Source organism: Pristis pectinata, chromosome 40, assembly GCF_009764475.1.
Source record: "Pristis pectinata isolate sPriPec2 chromosome 40, sPriPec2.1.pri, whole genome shotgun sequence".
Taxonomy (NCBI): domain Eukaryota; kingdom Metazoa; phylum Chordata; class Chondrichthyes; order Rhinopristiformes; family Pristidae; genus Pristis; species Pristis pectinata.
Genome location: NC_067443.1, coordinates 9055538 through 9068631, shown reverse-complemented (window position 1 = coordinate 9068631; position 13094 = coordinate 9055538). Strand labels below are relative to the sequence as shown.

At 49.8% G+C, this 13094-nt stretch overlaps 1 protein-coding gene across 1 annotated transcript in view; it reads left to right on the top strand.

Annotated features, from left to right (window-relative positions):
- Positions 1-2362: 2362 nt before the first annotated feature.
- Positions 2363-13094, top strand: part of gabpb2b (GA binding protein transcription factor subunit beta 2b) — a 39111-nt gene continuing 28379 nt past the window's right edge. Inside the window, exon 1 of the mRNA XM_052045806.1 lies at positions 2363-2735. The gene's annotated coding sequence lies outside the window, so the exon portion shown is untranslated. The remainder of the gene's footprint in view (positions 2736-13094) is intronic.

The window sequence follows — 13094 nt, the reverse complement described above, 5'->3', positions numbered from 1 at the left end:
CTGGTCCTGTAAGGATTCCATTCCACACTGTTCCTTTCTCCACAATTGTTCTCCTTCCGCCATCAGTTCCATTTCCTGCATTTCTCCCAATCAGAATGAGAAAATAATAAATACAATAGAAGAGGTGTTAGGTCTGGAGTAGACTACAGAGGGGTGTGGGGCAGTTACAGAAATAGGGACAGCTCCAAAGGCTTGATGGTTATGGTGATAGGGGTGTGAAATCTGGAACCTAGGGATGGGAAGAATGTAGGGTTGCAGGATGAGCAGCATTCATGATCTTGCTGAATGGGGAAACAGAGACAAGAGGCTAGTGGCCAGCTATCATTTAAGATCCAAATAGCCCCAACACCATCACCTGTCCCACTACTCTCAATCACACCCTCACATCCCACCCCAATGCTTCACACACTTTCTGTGCCCCTACACCCACACTTGCATCACTACATCATCCCACAACTATAAGAGGGCCGAGGTTTAAAAGCGGCCTGAGGTAACTTCTTTACACAGAGGGTGAGCACCTGGAATGAGCCGCCAGAGGAAGTGGTTAAGATGGGTACAATTGCAACATTTAAGAGGCATTTAGAGCAGAGGGGCTGGAGGGTTATGGGCTGAACGCAAAAAACTAGGACAAGCAGGGAGGCTGCTGTGGTCGGCATAGACCAGTTGGGCCAAAGGGCCTGTTACTGTGCTGTATCACTCCGTCTCTGCACTCGTCCTTTTCACCCTGCCATGACAATCTTTCTCCTCCCATCCCTTCCCTCTCCCCCCTCCCCTCCCCTCACCCTCCTCCCCTCCCCCGCCTAATCTCCCCTCCCCTCCCCCCCCTCCCCTCCCCCCCTCCTCCCCTCCTCCCCCCCTCCCCCTCTCCCCTCCTCTCCTCCCCCCCCTCCCCTCCCTCTCCCCTCCTCTCCTCCCCCCTCCCTCCCCCTCCTCCCTCCCCCTCCTCCCCTCCCCCTCTCCCCTCCTCCCCTCCCCCCCTCTCCCCTCCCCTCCCCCCCTCCTCCCCTCCCCCTCTCCCCTCCCCCCTCCCCCCCTCCTCCCCTCCCCCCCCTTCCCCCCCCTCCCCTCCCCCCTCCCCCCCCTCCCCTCCCCCCTCCCCCTTCCCCCCCCTCCCCTCCCCCCTCCCCCTTCCCCCCCCTCCCCTCCCCCTCCCCCTCCCCCCCTCCCCCCTCCCCTCCCCCCCTCCCCCTTCCCCCCCCTCCCCTCCCCCCCTCCCCCCCTCCCCTCCCCCCCTCCCCCCCCTCCCCTCCCCTTCCCCCCCCTCCCCTCCCCCCCTTCCCCCCCTCCCCTCCCCCTCCCCCCCTCCCCCCCCTCCCCTCCCCCCTCCCCCCCCTCCCCTCCCCCCTCTCCCCCCTCCCCCCCCCTCTCTCCCCCCTCCCCCCCTCTCTCCCCCCTCCCCCCCCTCCCCCCTCCTCCCCCCTCCCCTCTCCCCCCTCCCCCCCTCCCCTCTCCCCCCCCTCCCCCCCCTCCTCCCCCCTCCCTCTCCCCCCTCCCTCTCCCCTCTCCCCCCCCTCCTCCCCCCTCCCCCCCCTCCTCCCCCCTCCCTCTCCCCTCCCTCTCCCCCCTCCCTCTCCCCTCTCCCCCCTCCCCCCCCTCCCCCCCCCTCTCCCCCCCTCCCCCCCCCCTCTCCCCCCTCCTCCCCCCTCCCCCCCCTCCTCCCCCCTCCCCTCTCCCCCCCCCCTCTCCTCCCCCCTCCCCCCCCCCTCTCCTCCCCTCCCCTCCCCTCCCCCCCCTCCCCTCCCCTCCCCCTCCCCTCTCCTCCCCCTCCCCTCCCCTCTCCTCCCCTCCCCCCCTCTCCTCCCCTCCCCCCCCCCCCTCCTCCCCTCCCCTCCCCTCCCCCCCCCCCTCCTCCCCTCCCCTCCCCTCCCCCCCCTCCTCCCCTCCCCTCCCCCCCCCTCTCCTCCCCTCCCCTCCCCCCCCTCTCCTCTCCCCCCCCCTCCTCTCCCCCCCCCCCCCTCTCCTCCCCTCCCCTCCCCTCCCCCCCCCCCTCTCCTCCCCTCCCCTCCCCTCCCCCCCTCTCCTCCCCTCCCCTCCCCCCCCCCCCCCACAGACCCTCTCCTCCCCTCCCCTCCCCCCCCCCCCACAGACCCTCTCCTCCCCTCCCCTCCCCCCCCCCCCCCCCCTCCTCCTCCCCTCCCCTCCCCCCCCCCCCCCCCTCTCCTCCCCTCCCCTCCCCCCCCCCCCCCTCTCCTCCCCTCCTCTCCTCCCCCCCCTCTCCTCCCCTCCCCTCCCTCCCCTCCCCTCCTCCCCTCCCGGGAACTTGGCACAAACCGCGCGCCAAAACCGGCGCCCGGAACTTCATCCGACCGCTTCACCTTCCGGGTCGAGCAACACATCCGAACAAAGAAGGAGTACCGGGAGAGTGGCCGAGCGCCGTGGAATGAACCCAACGGACGCACCGAGAGCTGAGGAGGGGACGGGGGAAGCCCGGCGCAAGTTCAGCGACCAGGCCCGGAGAGCGTCAGAAGAGCGCGGCAGTTGCGGCTTCAACCGTCAGTCCGCCGCCTCACCACCCCGATCCCGCGGGATATCAGTCCGCGGGGCCGTCCACTTCCGGCGACGACCCGCCGCCATTTTGGGCGCCTTTTATTTTTAAACAAAATTTAAAAGGTGCGGTGGTGCCGGCCGGCGGGCGCAGCGGAGCGGGTGTGGGGAGCGGGGCGGAGCGCCGGGCGGGCGGCGCGGGCCGGCAGTGAGCGCGGGATCGGGGGCCAGGCCGGGCGGCGCCCGCTGAGGTAAATGTCGGCGCGCGTTTTAATTCCAGGTTTCTCCACCGGATGTGGAAGTCTCGGCAAATTCCGCGACTTCCCCCGGAACCGCCGCCAGGCCCCGTTTCCTGTCTCCGCCCGGCCGCCCGCCGCCCGCCCCCGGTCCCCCGCCGGACTCGGGGGTCGCCCGCCGCTCCATCCCCCCAGCACCCGGGGCTCTTGGACCGGCGGCTCGGTGACAGTCGGTGCCCGCCGAGGACCGATGCCTCCCCCCAGCCTCACCCTCCCGCCCGGCCGCTACCCACCCCCAGCCCTGGGACTAGCGGGTCGCTAACAGTCGGTGACCTCTCTGTACCGATCCCCTCCATCCTCCCCATCCCGGAGGACCACACCTATCAGGCAGTACCGCCGGGTCCCCTTATCCCCCCTCCCCCACTCCCCCCCCCCCCCCGGTGCTCCGGGACCGGCGGATTGTTGACAGTCGGTGACCCCCCCCCCCCCCACAAAGACACCGGCGCCCCCTCCCCCAGACACCGGGACCCCCTCCTCCCCTCCCGGCATCCCCCCTCCTTCCAGACACCGGGACCCCCCCCCCCCCCCCCCCCCCCAGCACCACCGGCCCCAGACACTCAACGTAAATTTCTTCTCTTGCTCTGCAGCTACAACTCATTTCCTTATATTAAGTGTCAGTGGGGACCGTTTTCTGGCGCTCCTGGACTGTGTGAGGACCCCCTCCCGCTGTAGGATTCATTTGCAGATAATGGGAAATGAAACGTGCCTTTACTTCCCCAGCGTACTTGCCATTGAGACCCTTGGCTTATTCTTGCTTCTGGGCCAATTATTACGTTTTTAAACGAAATGTGCGTCTGCTTATTTATGTGCTGTTGGCAAAAAGGCTGTCACAAAACTTCAAATGGCGAGTGGGGTCTTGGAACTGAGATGGGATTGGGGGGCTGCTTCCTGATGGGCTTGGTATGTTTACACTGAGCAACAGGGGTATGGACCTTGAATTGGTCATGTCTTTCATGCTGTTTTTATTGACAAATTGCTGCTTCTGATTCATGTGTCTTCACATAGCACAAAAGTTTGTGGCAGTTTATCCCTACAGTGATCTAGTACTGTAGGATTCCACTTTCACATGAAAAGACCCAGTGGTGATTGCAACCCATTTCAAGCAGGAAAGTCCAATACGTTAATAGTCAATTGAGAACAATTTCCCACCAAATTCTTGGTCAATGCTGATCTTGGGTATAATGCTATATTAACAATTGCCTAATTCATCTATTGTTGGATGAGCTACAAAGGAAAGAATAATCTTGTTTAAAAGAACCCCTCAAACATGCCAATAATACTTGATAAAGGTGATATAGGGAAAGGAACCAAAATAACTTCAAGCTGTGCAGCCACTGTCAGGGAACCATGGACTTGAACCCCAAGATCCCTCTGTACGTCAACACTGTCAAGGGTCATGCCATAAACAGTGTACTGTCCCTTTAAATTTGATCTCCCAAAGTGCAACAGCTCACATTTGGCCAGATTAGACTCCATCTGCCATTTTTCTGCCCATATCTGCAACTAATCTATATCCCACTGTATTCTTTGGCAACCTTCTACACTATCTACAATGTCACCAATCTTCATGTAGTCTACAGACTTACAAACACACCCATCTACATTTTCATCCAGGCCATTTATATACATCATATACACGAGGTCCCATTATGGATCTCTGCCAAACACCACCGGTCATAAACCTCCAGCCAGAATAATTCCCATTGACCACTACCCTGCCTTCTATGGGCAAGAAACTTCTGAATCCAAACAGTCACCATGGATCCCATGCATCTTAATCTACTGGATGAGCCTCCCATGAGGAACCTTGTCAAATGCCTTGCAAATAGCCACAGTTCTACCTTCAATCACCTCAAAACTCAACCAATTCAGTAAGACACTAGTTGCCCCCACAAAGCCATGCTGACTGTCCCTAATTAGGCCATGGTTTTCCAAATCCTTTCATCAAGAATCTTCTCCAATAGATTCCCTAGCACTGATGTGAAACTCACCAGTCTCTAGTTTCCAGGATTATCCCCATTTCCCTTCTTGAATAATAGAAAAACATTAGCTACTTGCCAGTCCTCCGGAACCTTGCCTGTGACTAGAGAGGATGTGAAGATATTGATCAAGACCCCAGCAATATCATCTCTTGACTCTTAGTAACCTGGGGTACATCCATTAGGCCCTGGGGACTTGTCCACCTTAATGTTCTTTAAGAGACTCAACACCACCTCTTTTACCTCAATGCCCTAGCATATTAGCACAGTCTCACTATCTTCCACATACTTCTCCTCGGTAAATACTGGTGCAAAGTACTCATTTAGGACCTCACCCACATCCTCTGCCTTCAAGCAGGTTCCCACTGGCTCTCCTAATTCCAAGTTCTTTTCTAGCTTCTTTATAATCCTGAAGGGCTCAGTTTGATTTTAGCTTCCTAAACCTTACATGCACTTCCTTTTTCTTGACTAAATTCACAACCTCTCTCAACATTCCAAGGCTCCCAGAGGGAGGTTTTTCCACCCAAAGAGTAGTTGGTGCATGGAATGCACTGCCTGGGGTAGTGATGGAGGCAGATACATTGGTCAAGTTCAAGAGATTGTTAGATAAGCATGTGAAGGAATTTAAAATAGGGGGATATGTGGGAGGAAGGGGTTAGATAGTCTTAGGTGTGGTTTAAAGGTCAGTACAACCTGGTGGGCTGAAGGGTCTGTATTGTGCTGTATTGTTCTGTGGTTCAAGACCTTGTCATTCTTTCTGGACTATACCTGTCCTGTACTCTGTGCAGTTGGTTCTTAAAAGACCCTCTACATGTCAGATGTGGCCTTGCCAAAAACAGCTGTTCCCAGTTAACTCTTAGTTCCTGCCCAATACTTTTGTAATTTGCCCTGCTCCAATTTAAAACTCTTAAGGTCTATATTTATCCTTATCTAGAGCTATCTTAAAACTTGTGGTCACTGCTCCCTAAATGTTCTTCCACTGAAAAGTCAGTCACCTGGCCACACATTTCCCAACACCAGATCCAGTATGGCCCCTCCTCTTTGAACTGATTTAAGAAACCCTCCTGGATGCACCTAACGAATTCTGCCTCATCTAAACCTCTTACTAATGAGGTCACAGTCTATACTGGGGAAGTTGAAGTCACCTATGACAACAATCCTGTTGTTTTTGCACCTTTCCCTAATCTGCCTGCATATCTGTTCCTCAGTGTCCCAATGGCTATTGGGGGTGGGAGGAGTGGTCTGTAATATAATCCCAGTGATTGCACCTTTCTTTTCCAGGTAGTATCCGAGTAAACCTCTTCTGCACCCTCTCCAAAGCCTCCACATCCTATAATGGGGCAGCCAAAACTGAATGCAATACTCCAGATGCAGCCTAATTATAAAGCTGCAACACAGCTTCCCAGCTTTTGAACTCAATTCCTTGACTAATAAAAGGCAAGGATGCCATACACCTTCTTTACCACCCAATCAACCTGTGTAGCCACTTTTCAGGGAGCTATGGACTTGGACCTGAAGATCCTTCTGCACATCAACATTACACTGTCCCTTTACATTTGATCACCTAAAGTGCAGCACTTCGTATTTGGCCAGGTTAAACGCCATCTGCAATTTCTCTGTCCTTATCTTCAAGGGATCTATAGCCCACTGTATCCTTCGGTAATTTTCCACACTACCCACAACACCACCAAGCTTTGTATCATCTTCAAATTTAATAACCCATATTTCCATCCAGGTCATTTATACATATCACAATCAGCAGGGGTCCCAGTATGGATCCCTGCATAACACTGCAAGTTATAGACCTTCAACTACTACTCTGTCTTCTATGGGCAAGCCAATTCTAAATCCAAACAGACATTTCACTGTGGATCCCATGCAACTTAATCTACTGGATAAGCCTCCCATGAGGGACCTTGTCAAAACACCTTAGTAAAATCTATGTAGATAATATCCACAGCTCTGCCTTCAATCACCTTCTCAGAAAGCTCATTCAAGTTAGTAAGACATCAGTGGCCCTGCAAATCTATGCTGATTGTCCCTAATTAGGCCATGGTTTTACAAATACTCATTCTATCCCTATGAATCTTGATCAGTAATTTCCCTACCACTGTCATGAGACTCACCAGTCTATGGTTTCCAAGATTGTCCTTATTTCCCTACTTGAATAATGGAAGAAAATTAGCTACTCACTAGTCCTTCAGGACCTCACATGGCTAGAGAGGACACAAAGATATTGGTCAAGGCCTCAGCAATCTCATATCTTGCCTCTCTCAATAGCCTGGGGTATATGTCATCAGGCCCTGGGGACTTATCCACCTTGATGTTCTTTAAGAGACCCAACACTACCTCCTTTATCTCAAAGTGCCATAGCCTATTAGCAGACTCTACACTGTTCTCCCTATTTTTGGTAAATACTGATGCAAAGTACTCATTTAGGACCTCACGTACATCCTCTGTCTCTAAGCACATTGCCTCCTTTATCCTTGAGTGGTCCTACCCACTCCCTAGTTATCCTCTTGATGTATGTATAGAATGGCTTGAGATGCTCTTTAATTCTACTTACCAGTATTTATGTTGCTACTTGTCCTGTGTCAGATTTATTTGACAGAGATGAAAGAAAGGTGGCGTTTATATAGTGCTTTTTATTTTCTCCAGGTATGCAGCTAATTACTTTCTGAGATGAAGCTGCTTGATGCATGGCTCGGTAGAGTAATTGGTATCAGCTGAAGGTTGAATGTTGGTTAGGGATATGCTAAGGCTTGTTCATTTTCCAAGGCAACAAGGGGCCTTGGGTTAAGAAAAGAAAGATGTCATTATATCGTTGAGCTTGTTAAACGTCTACTTGTACTGAGACGTACTGAGCATGTCAAAGATTTTCAAAAGACACTTTAAAACAAAATGATCACTACAGGGAAAGATGTATTTATTATTTTTCATCTTTTCTATTGCTAATGATAAGAACATAGATGGAATGTACCCATCTAGATAACTCTGGCTCTTGTTCTCAGTTTGTGGGCAGTGTTGTTGGGGGAAACCATATAAATTTTGGCTTTGCGGAATTGAAAGGCAGTGACTTGAAGTTTTTATAGTTAAGTAAGAGCTAATTGTATTTGGAAGTTTTAAATCCACACCACCATTTCAAGTTGAATCTTGACAGGCAAGGAGGCAGTGTGGAGAATGAAAATTGGGATTGGTGCAGGATTAGTGAAAATAGACCAGAAGACATAGGAGCAGAATTAGGCTATTTGGCCCATCGAGTCTGCTTTGCCATTTGTGGTTGATTTTTGTTTCTCTTAACCCTATTCCCCTGCCTTCGCCCTGTAGCCCTTTAACAATCAAGAACCATCAATCTCTGCCTTAAATGCACCCAATGACTTGGTCTCCACAGCCCTCTGTAGCAATGAATTCCATAATTCATTACCCTCTGGCTGAAGAAATCCCTCCTCATTTCAGTTCTAAACGGCTGTCACTTTATTCTGAGGCTGTGCCTTCGTATCCTAGACTATCCTACAAATGGTAACTTCCTCTCATGTCCACTCTATCCAGGCCTTTCAGTATTCAGTAGATAGGTGGTCGATGGTTAACATGGATTTGTAGGTCTGTGCTCTTTCTGTGACTCAAAGATTCAATATGGAAGTGTAACGTGTACTTCAGTGGTGAAGGTGAAAATGGTGTGATTATGTAAAAGCAGAAGCTCTGACTGTTTCCAGATGGGAGACCAGAATGCCCTTTTCCATTGGTGTGTTGTTACGTTAAGCCTTGCTGTGGCTGTGATTAATGCAAGCAGATGACTTCTTTCAGTTCTCTCATTTATTCAAATTTATTGCATTTTAATAACTGTAGATCTCACTGAGCAAAAAGTTATGTCAAAGCCTAATAGTCTGCCGTCTTTTTTCTCCCCCCTCGTAATTACTCCTATGCTAGCTATAAGAAGACTAACACGTCTCAAAAATGTCAGTTTACTGAAGGGGTATGAAAGGTGTACCACAGTTGGAATTCCACCAAAAGATATTGGAGATGGTCTGGGACAAATTTGTTAAGAGCCAAACAGCATCTGACTGTGCCCTTAAGTATGTGTACCTCAACCAAAGCTTATAGATGCTTGAACTGCACATATTAATCACAATTAGTAAAGACAAAGATAGGAATGGATATCCTTTATTTTTCTCATTCAGTTTCTTTTCCAACCCCTTTGAAGTGGCCATCCATCTTATGGTTTACAGTCCTGATGAAGGGGGACCTAATTGAGTTGTACAAAATTGAGGAGCATGGATTGATAGTGAGAAACTTTTTCTCTTAGCAAATATGAATACATTCAGAGGGCATAGGTTTAAGGTAAGGATTAAGAGATTAAAGGGATTTGAGTAAAATTTCAAGTTTATTGTCATAATCATACATAGGGTATAAATGCCATGAAAATTAGCTTTCTGCAGCAGCAGCACTACATTACAAACAAAACTAACATAAACAAATCGAAATAAATTACAAATAACTTGCACAACAAAATAAACATATCAACACTAGTGCTAATTGAGCGAGAGAAAGAGAAAAAGAAATATTATTAGAGGTAGTGTTGGAGTTTCTCAAGTGGGTTCAAGAACCTGATAGCAGTAGGGAAGAAGCTGCTGTTGAACCTTGAGGTGTGAGTCTTTAGGCTCCTGTACCTCCTGCCTGATGGCAGCATCGAGAAGAGGGTGTGACCCGGGTGGTGGGGGCCCCTGAAGATGGATATCTCCTACCTGAGACATCGCCCCTTATAAGGGTCCTCGATGGTTGGGAAGAATATTTTCACTGAAGATGGTTGAAATCTGGAACACACTTCTTGAGAGGGTGTTCTCACAATCGTTAAAAAGTATGTGGATGAGCACCTGAAATGCTATGCATTTGGTGGTTACGGGCTGAGTACTCAAAAATGAGACGAGTATACAGTAGGTGCGTACCTGATGACTGGCACAAGCTAGTCTGTTTCCATGCTGTATGACTCTGAAATACCATTGCAAAAAGTTATGAAACAATTCAAGAATTGTTCACTATCTTTATTACATATGCTAATCTGCTTTTCCTAGTCTAAGTGAATATTAAAATATTAAATGTTCAGCATTTATTATATGCACTTCCACTCTTCCATGTTTATGTATTCTGCCACTTTATAGCTGTGATTTGAAGGTTCGTCAAACGACACAAAAACTTTTAGTTTATCAGTTCTCCCTTTAAAGTACCTGATGGGCAGCATGGATACAGTGGGCCAAAAGGCCTCCTTTCTATGCTGCAGGACACTAACATAGAACCATAGAACAATACAGGCCCTTCAGCCCACCATGCTGTGCCGACCTTCAAACCACTCTTAAGACTATCTAACCCCTTCCTCCCACATATCCCTCTATCTTAAATTCCTCCATATGCTTATCTAACAATCTCTTCAACTTGACCAACGTATCAGCCTCCACCACCACCCCAGGCAGCGCATTCCATGCACCAACCACTCTCTGGGTGGAAAAACCTCCCTGTGACGTTTCCCTTGAACTTCCCACCCATTCCTTAAAGCTATGCCCTCTTGTATTGAGCATTGGTGCCCTGGGAAAGAGGCGCTGGCTGTCCGCTCTATCTGTTCCTCTTAATATTTTGTATACCTCTATCATGTCTCCCCTCATCCTCCTCCTCTCCAATGAGTAAAGCCCTAGCTCCTTTAGTCTCTCCTCATAATCCATACTCTCTAATCCAGGCAGCATCCTGGTAAATCTCCTCTGCACCCTCTCCAACGCTGCCACATCCTTCCTATAATAAGGCTACCAGAACTGGACACAGTACAGGACAAAGCAACAGACTTTGAACCATTCCAGTCTGTTATGTGTGCTATCTGTCCTTCTGCACTGTTCTCACATTTTTTGATTATAGTCTGACACTAGTACAGCCTTGTATTTAGTCAATTAGATTGATGCTGGGACAATTGTTGTTTGTAATACATATACTTTGATGAGAATGTAGGTGGTCTGATTAGTAAGTTTGCAGATGACTCGGAGATTGGTGGAGCCTTGGATGATAAAGAAGTTCGTCTAAGGGCACAGCGGGACGTGGATCAGTTGGAAAGTTGGGCAGTGCAGTGGCAGATGGAATTTAATCTAGACAAGTGTGAGGTGATGCACTTTGGGAAGTTGAATTCTGGTAGGACATGTACAGTAAATAGTAAGGACCTTAAGAACATTGGTTTACAGAGCTCATTGAAAGTGGTGACACAGCTGGATAGAGGAGTGAATGAGGCATTTGGTATGCTTGCCTTCATAGGCTGAGGCATCGAGTGTAAGAGTTGGGACATCATGTTGAAGCTGTACAAAACATTAGTTAGACCTCACTTGAAGTTGTGTACAGTTGTGGTTGCCACACATCAGGAAGGATGTGGCAGCAATAGGGAGTGCAGAAGGATGTTGCCTGGCATAGAGGACTGTAGTTATAAGGAGAGATTGGACAGGCTGGGTTTGTTCTCACTGGAGGGTAGGAGGCTAAGGGGTGAGATTATAGATGCTTATAAAATCACATAGGGCATAGATAGGATAGGTAGTCAGAGTCTTTCCCAGGCAGTGGAATCTAGAGCTAAAGGCATAGGTTTAAGGTAAGGGGAGAGAAATTTTAAAGGAGATCTGAGGGTTAAGTTTTTCACACAGGGTGGTTACCTAGAATAAGCTGCCAGAGGTAGAGGCAGATAGAATTACAATGTTTAAAAGGCATTTGGGTGGGTGCTTGGATAGGAAAGGGGTAGAGGTATATAGGCCTGATGCAGGCGAATGGGATTAGATAGGCATCAGGGTCAGCAGGGCCCATTTCTGTGCTGTATGATTCTATGAAAAGGGGAATTAGATTTAAACCAATCAATTGAAGGATTGAGCCGGGGGGGGGGGGGTTGCGGAGGTGGGGGTGCAATTTTTCACTCATTGTCTGAAAGAATGGTAGAGGCAGAAGCTCTTGTTGCATATAAACATTTACATCTGTGCTCGGATACCAGTGCCAAGTGCTGGAAGGTGGGATTAGTAAGTTTGCAGACAGCATGAAAGTTGGTGGACTCAGTCATTAGTCAGGAGAGCTCTTTGTGACCAGCGTACAGTGACACTACATGATGGGTAGGATGACCTCCTGCATTATAACTTTATGATTCTCTGGCAGAAAGAAACACTGACCTAACTTGCTCTGTTACAGATACTTTTCCATAATGGATAGAGTGACCAGTACAAAACACTTGCGGTGATGAAGTCCCATCACCACACCTTCCATCATGTAGTGTGGCAGTACCATCAGGTTTGATGTGAGAACATCCAGCAGCTGAAATATCTATCCATGAGATGCTGCAGACCATTAGCAGAGCAATGTGTAAAGGAGGCTCTGTGAGCATTTCTATTGTTGATAATTATAAAACCCAGCAAGAGTACAAAAGACCAAGCTGGTCAATGTTGTGAAACAGATTTGGGTTTCAGGAGGCAAGGACTCTGAACACAGTCTGGCAGTGAATGTTTTATTTACAAAAGCCAAACAAGGGAAAATGGTAACGGGAATAACACACATGCACAGTTTATAGCGAGCATGGGAAAATCGCAATGGGGGGGTAAAATAAACACACAACAAACTAGGTATAGACTAGGAAAGACAATACAATACCCACCACCCCTTGACTCAGTGCAGGCACAGCTCTATGATACTAGGGACACTAACTAAGACATTCCCAACCCTATAACAGTGCACACCTCACCAATTTCTCCAGCGCCATCCCACGGTCCTCAGCCTGGAATGAAGCAGGGTGATCCCTTGAAAGTTGCAAAGAGGAAGAGCCAAGCACATGTGCCACTCTTTATAGTGCTGGAGGGCTGGGTGGTCCAGCCCAGGTAAGTTACAAAGGCCAATGGCCTGGTGCCAGCAAGGACTAATCGATCACAAAGGCCAATAGCCCAAGGCCAAGTACAAAGGTGCTTAAAGGGACCAGTGGTCAGGTGTGCGCTGATGGGTGAGGTGGAGCCAAACCTTGATTGGCAGTGGTGTGACTTTCGACCAGGTAATGGGCAGTGCTGTCACGTGACAACCGCGACCCTCCACAATACCGTCAGGGATGCTGAGTGGATGGCCCATCTTCCTGCTGTCGTGCTTTTGGATCAGTAGGTCTTTAACCAATTTGATTCAATCTATGTGATATCAAACTGAATGCATTAGAAGCAGCAACAGCTCCCTTACCCTCAGCTGTAATGCTGAAGATCTGATCCTGAATTAACTGTGTCCCTAGTTGAACTGTTCTATCACTGGTATCTTCCTGACAATGGGAAAAATTGCCCAGGTATGTGCTGATTGCATAAAG